Source organism: Oncorhynchus mykiss, chromosome 28 (assembly GCF_057628025.1).
Source record: "Oncorhynchus mykiss isolate SJ-2025 chromosome 28, ASM5762802v1, whole genome shotgun sequence".
In the NCBI taxonomy this organism is placed as follows: Eukaryota; Metazoa; Chordata; class Actinopteri; order Salmoniformes; family Salmonidae; genus Oncorhynchus; species Oncorhynchus mykiss.
The window spans coordinates 5431402-5437500 of NC_143049.1; the positions used below are offsets into that span (position 1 = coordinate 5431402).

At 41.7% G+C, this 6099-nt stretch overlaps 3 non-coding genes across 3 annotated transcripts; all 3 read right to left on the reverse strand.

Annotated features, from left to right (window-relative positions):
* Positions 1 to 1246: 1246 nt before the first annotated feature.
* trnas-uga (transfer RNA serine (anticodon UGA)) lies at positions 1247 to 1328 on the reverse strand. The gene has a single exon. It is a non-coding gene; the product is annotated as a tRNA-Ser (tRNA).
* Positions 1329 to 2583: 1255 nt separating this feature from the next.
* trnas-uga (transfer RNA serine (anticodon UGA)) lies at positions 2584 to 2665 on the reverse strand. The gene has a single exon. It is a non-coding gene; the product is annotated as a tRNA-Ser (tRNA).
* A 1829-nt stretch (positions 2666 to 4494) lies between these two features.
* On the reverse strand, positions 4495 to 4576 carry trnas-uga (transfer RNA serine (anticodon UGA)). Its single transcript has one exon. It is a non-coding gene; the product is annotated as a tRNA-Ser (tRNA).
* Between the last annotated feature and the right edge of the window lie 1523 nt (positions 4577 to 6099).

Genomic DNA, 6099 nt, shown 5'->3' on the forward strand with positions numbered 1-6099 from the left:
TGAATTCTTTGTCTTCAAAGAAAAATTCTGAGCACTTGAATCAAAGGACAAGTCCATGGATTAAGCACATTATCCATATCAAGTCACCAAGGATATGCTCAAAATACTGGTTTATCATAGCACTGCGAGCGGAGTTCAACCCTGCGCAGGAAGACAACATTGGATTTCAAGTCCAAAGCCTTAACCACTCTGCCATCAAAACTAACTCTGTTATCTTGCAGTCCTTAACAGCTCGACTTTCTCACAACCAGCAGGATCTGGACTGAAGAGCCTATTTGAACTCTTTGTCAAGGAAGAAATATTCTGAGCACTTGAATCAAAGGACAAGTCCATGCATTAAGCACATTATCCATATCAAGTCACCGAGGATAAGTTCAAAACACTGGTTTGGCAAAGCTCTGTGAACAGGGTTCAAACCTGTACGGGAGGGAGCCTTCACTGGATTTCCAACGCCTTAACCCCTGGGCCATCAAAGCATGTTACGTTAACTACCAAGCATTAACCAGTCGGCTATCTAATTCTGTCCATTTTACATCTGTAAAGACTAGACTATCTTCTGGAGAGCCAATTTTAACTGTTTCTCAAGGAATTTGTATTCTGAGCACTTGAATCAAAGGACAAGTCCATGGATTAAGCACATTATCCATATCAAGTCACCAAGGATATGTTCAAAATACTGGTTTATCATAGCACTGCGAGCGGAGTTCAACCCTGCGCAGGAAGACAACATTGGATTTCAAGTCCAAAGCCTTAACCACTCTGCCATCAAAACTTACTCTGTTATCTTGCAGTCCTTAACAGCTCGACTTTCTCACAACCAGCAGGATCTGTACTGAAGAGCCTATTTGAATTCTTTGTCTTCAAAGAAAAATTCTGAGCACTTGAATCAAAGGACAAGTCCATGGATTAAGCACATTATCCATATCAAGTCACCAAGGATATGTTCAAAATACTGGTTTATCATAGCACTGTGAGCGGAGTTCAACCCTGCGCAGGAAGACAACATTGGATTTCAAGTCCAAAGCCTTAACCACTCTGCCATCAAAACTTACTCTGTTATCTTGCAGTCCTTAACAGCTCGGCTTTCTCACAACCAGCAGGATCTGGACTGAAGAGCCTATTTGAACTCTTTGTCAAGGAAGAAATAGTCTGAGCACTTGAATCAAAGGACAAGTCCATGCATTAAGCACATTATCCATATCAAGTCACCGAGGATATGTTAAAAATAAAAACTGGTTTGTCATAGCGCTGTGAGCAGGGTTCGAACCTGCGCGGGGAGACCCCATTGGATTTCAAGTCCAACGCCTTAACCACTCGGCCATCGCAGCTTGCTTCGTTAACTACTAGGCCTTAACCAGTCGCTTATCTCATTCTGTCAATTTTACTTCTGTAAAGACTAGACTGTCTACTGAAGAGCCTATTTGAACTGTTTTTTAAGGAATACATATTCTGAGCACTTGAATCAAAGGACAAGTCTACGCATTAAACACTTCATCAATATCAAGTCACCAATGCTATTTTACAAATAAAGACTGGTTTGTCAATGCGCTGCGAGCAGTTTTAAAAACTGTACGGGGAGACAACACTGGAGTTCATTTGCAATGTTTAAACCACTTGGCCATGGCAGCAGTAGGAATCTAAGGAAAGTGATGAGGAGAAAGAGCAAGTGGGCTATTCGCTTCGAGCAATGTTAAAACATGGGTGGGGAGACCCCATTGAAATTCAGGTCCAAAGTCTAAAGAACTCGGCCATTGCAGCTGTTAGAATGCAAGTAAAGGGATTGGGATTCGGAAACAGACATCATTGGTGTAAAATGGTAAACTTGATGGCACGACATATTGATTGTATTGCGCCAAATCACATCTTAACCACTCGGCCATCACAGCTTTCTGAATTAGCTCACACAAAGACAAAAGTATTCTGAGCACGTGAATCACTGGACAAGTCCATGTATTAAAGAGATTATCCATATCAAGTCACCAAGGATAAGTTCAAAACACTGGTTTGGCAAAGCTCTGTGAACAGGGTTCAAACCTGTACGGGAGCCTTCACTGGATTTCCAACGCCTTAACCACTGGTTCATCAAAGCATGTTACGTTAACTACCAAGCATTAACCAGTCGGCTATCTAATTCTGTCCATTTTACATCTGTAAAGACTAGACTATCTTCTGAAGAGCCAATTTGAACTGTTTCTCAAGGAATTTGTATTCTGAGCACTTGAATCAAAGGACAAGTCCATGGATTAAGCACATTATCCATATCAAGTCACCAAGGATATGCTCAAAAGACTGGTTTATCATAGCACTGCGAGCGGAGTTCAACCCTGCGCAGGAAGACAACATTGGATTTCAAGTCCAAAGCCTTAACCACTCTGCCGTCAAAACTAACTCTGTTATCTTGCAGTCCTTAACAGCTCGACTTTCTCACAACCAGCAGGATCTGGACTGAAGAGCCTATTTGAACTCTTTGTCAAGGAAGAAATATTCTGAGCACTTGAATCAAAGGACAAGTCCATGCATTAAGCACATTATCCATATCAAGTCACCGAGGATATGTCAAAAATAGAAACTGGTTTGTCATAGCGCTGTGAGCAGGGTTCGAACCTGCGCAGGGAGACCCCATTGGATTTCAAGTCCAACGCCTTAACCACTCGGCCATCACAGCTTGCAATGTTAAGTACCAGGCCTTAAACAGTCGGTTATCTCATTCTGTCAATTTTACTTCTGTAAAGACTAGACTGTCTACTGAAGAGCCTATTTGAACTGTTTTTCAAGGAATACATATTCTGAGCACTTGAATCAAAGGACAAGTCTACGCATTAAGCACTTCATCAATATCAAGTCACCAATGCTATTTTACAAATAAAGACTGGTTTGTCAATGCGCTGCGAGCAGTTTTAAAAACTGTACGGGGAGACAACACTGGAGTTCATTTGCAATGATTAAACCACTTGGCCATGGCAGCAGTAGGAATCTAAGGAAAGTGATGAGGAGAAAGAGCAAGTGGGCTATTCGCTTCGAGCAATGTTAAAACATGGGTGGGGAGACCCCATTGAAATTCAGGTCCAACGTCTAAAGAACTCGGCCATTGCAGCTGTTGGAATGCAAGTAAAGGGATTGGGATTTGGAAACAGACATCATTGGTGTAAAATGGTAAACTTGATGGCACGACATATTGATCTTATTGCGCCAAATCACGTCTTAACCACTCGGCCATCACAGCTTTCAGAATTAGCTCACACAAAGACAAAAGTATTCTGAGCACGTGAATCACTCGACAAGTCCATGTATTAAAGAGATTATCCATATCAAGTCACCAAGGATAAGTTCAAAACACTGGTTTGGCAAAGCTCTGTGAACAGGGTTCAAACCTGTACGGGAGGGAGCCTTCACTGGACTTCCAACGCCTTAACCCCTGGGCCATCAAAGCATGTTACGTTAACTACCAAGCATTAACCAGTCGGCTATCTACTTCTGTCCATTTTACATCTGTAAAGACTAGACTATCTTCTGAAGAGCCTATTTGAACTGTTTTTTAAGGAATACATATTCTGAGCACTTGAATCAAAGGACAAGTCCATGCATTAAGCACATTATCCATATCAAGTCACCGAGGATAAGTTCAAAACACTGGTTTGGCAAAGCTCTGTGAACAGGGTTCAAACCTGTACGGGAGGGAGCCTTCACTGGATTTCCAACGCCTTAACCCCTGGGCCATCAAAGCATGTTACGTTAACTACCAAGCATTAACCAGTCGGCTATCTAATTCTGTCCATTTTACATCTGTAAAGACTAGACTATCTTCTGGAGAGCCAATTTTAACTGTTTCTCAAGGAATTTGTATTCTGAGCACTTGAATCAAAGGACAAGTCCATGGATTAAGCACATTATCCATATCAAGTCACCAAGGATATGTTCAAAATACTGGTTTATCATAGCACTGCGAGCGGAGTTCAACCCTGCGCAGGAAGACAACATTGGATTTCAAGTCCAAAGCCTTAACCACTCTGCCATCAAAACTTACTCTGTTATCTTGCAGTCCTTAACAGCTCGACTTTCTCACAACCAGCAGGATCTGTACTGAAGAGCCTATTTGAATTCTTTGTCTTCAAAGAAAAATTCTGAGCACTTGAATCAAAGGACAAGTCCATGGATTAAGCACATTATCCATATCAAGTCACCAAGGATATGTTCAAAATACTGGTTTATCATAGCACTGTGAGCGGAGTTCAACCCTGCGCAGGAAGACAACATTGGATTTCAAGTCCAAAGCCTTAACCACTCTGCCATCAAAACTTACTCTGTTATCTTGCAGTCCTTAACAGCTCGGCTTTCTCACAACCAGCAGGATCTGGACTGAAGAGCCTATTTGAACTCTTTGTCAAGGAAGAAATAGTCTGAGCACTTGAATCAAAGGACAAGTCCATGCATTAAGCACATTATCCATATCAAGTCACCGAGGATATGTTAAAAATAAAAACTGGTTTGTCATAGCGCTGTGAGCAGGGTTCGAACCTGCGCGGGGAGACCCCATTGGATTTCAAGACCAACGCCTTAACCACTCGGCCATCGCAGCTTGCTTCGTTAACTACTAGGCCTTAACCAGTCGCTTATCTCATTCTGTCAATTTTACTTCTGTAAAGACTAGACTGTCTACTGAAGAGCCTATTTGAACTGTTTTTTAAGGAATACATATTCTGAGCACTTGAATCAAAGGACAAGTCTACGCATTAAGCACTTCATCAATATCAAGTCACCAATGCTATTTTACAAATAAAGACTGGTTTGTCAATGCGCTGCGAGCAGTTTTAAAAACTGTACGGGGAGACAACACTGGAGTTCATTTGCAATGTTTAAACCACTTGGCCATGGCAGCAGTAGGAATCTAAGGAAAGTGATGAGGAGAAAGAGCAAGTGGGCTATTCGCTTCGAGCAATGTTAAAACATGGGTGGGGAGACCCCATTGAAATTCAGGTCCAAAGTCTAAAGAACTCGGCCATTGCAGCTGTTAGAATGCAAGTAAAGGGATTGGGATTCGGAAACAGACATCATTGGTGTAAAATGGTAAACTTGATGGCACGACATATTGATCTTATTGCTCCAAATCACGTCTTAACCACTCGGCCATCACAGCTTTCTGAATTAGCTCACACAAAGACAAAAGTATTCTGAGCACGTGAATCACTGGACAAGTCCATGTATTAAAGAGATTATCCATATCAAGTCACCAAGGATAAGTTCAAAACACTGGTTTGGCAAAGCTCTGTGAACAGGGTTCAAACCTGTACGGGAGGGAGCCTTCACTGGATTTCCAACGCCTTAACCGCTGGGCCATCAAAGCATGTTACGTTAACTACCAAACATTAACCAGTCGGCTATCTAATTCTGTCCATTTTACATCTGTAAAGACTAGACTATCTTCTGAAGAGCCAATTTGAACTGTTTCTCAAGGAATTTGTATTCTGAGCACTTGAATCAAAGGACAAGTCCATGGATTAAGCACATTATCCATATCAAGTCACCAAGGATATGTTCAAAATACTGGTTTATCATAGCACTGCGAGCGGAGTTCAACCCTGCGCAGGAAGACAACATTGGATTTCAAATCCAAAGCCTTAACCACTCTGCCATCAAAACTTACTCTGTTATCTTGCAGTCCTTAACAGCTCGACTTTCTCACAACCAGCAGGATCTGTACTGAAGAGCCTATTTGAATTCTTTGTCTTCAAAGAAAAATTCTGAGCACTTGAATCAAAGGACAAGTCCATGGATTAAGCACATTATCCATATCAAGTCACCAAGGATATGTTCAAAATACTGGTTTATCATAGCATTGTGAGCGGAGTTCAACCCTGCGCAGGAAGACAACATTGGATTTCAAGTCCAACGCCTTAACCACTCTGCCATCAAAACTTACTCTGTTATCTTGCAGTCCTTAACAGCTCGACTTTCTCACAACCAGCAGGATCTGTACTGAAGAGCCTATTTGAATTCTTTGTCTTCAAAGAAAAATTCTGAGCACTTGAATCAAAGGACAAGTCCATGGATTAAGCACATTATCCATATCAAGTCACCAAGGATATGCTCAAAATACTGGTT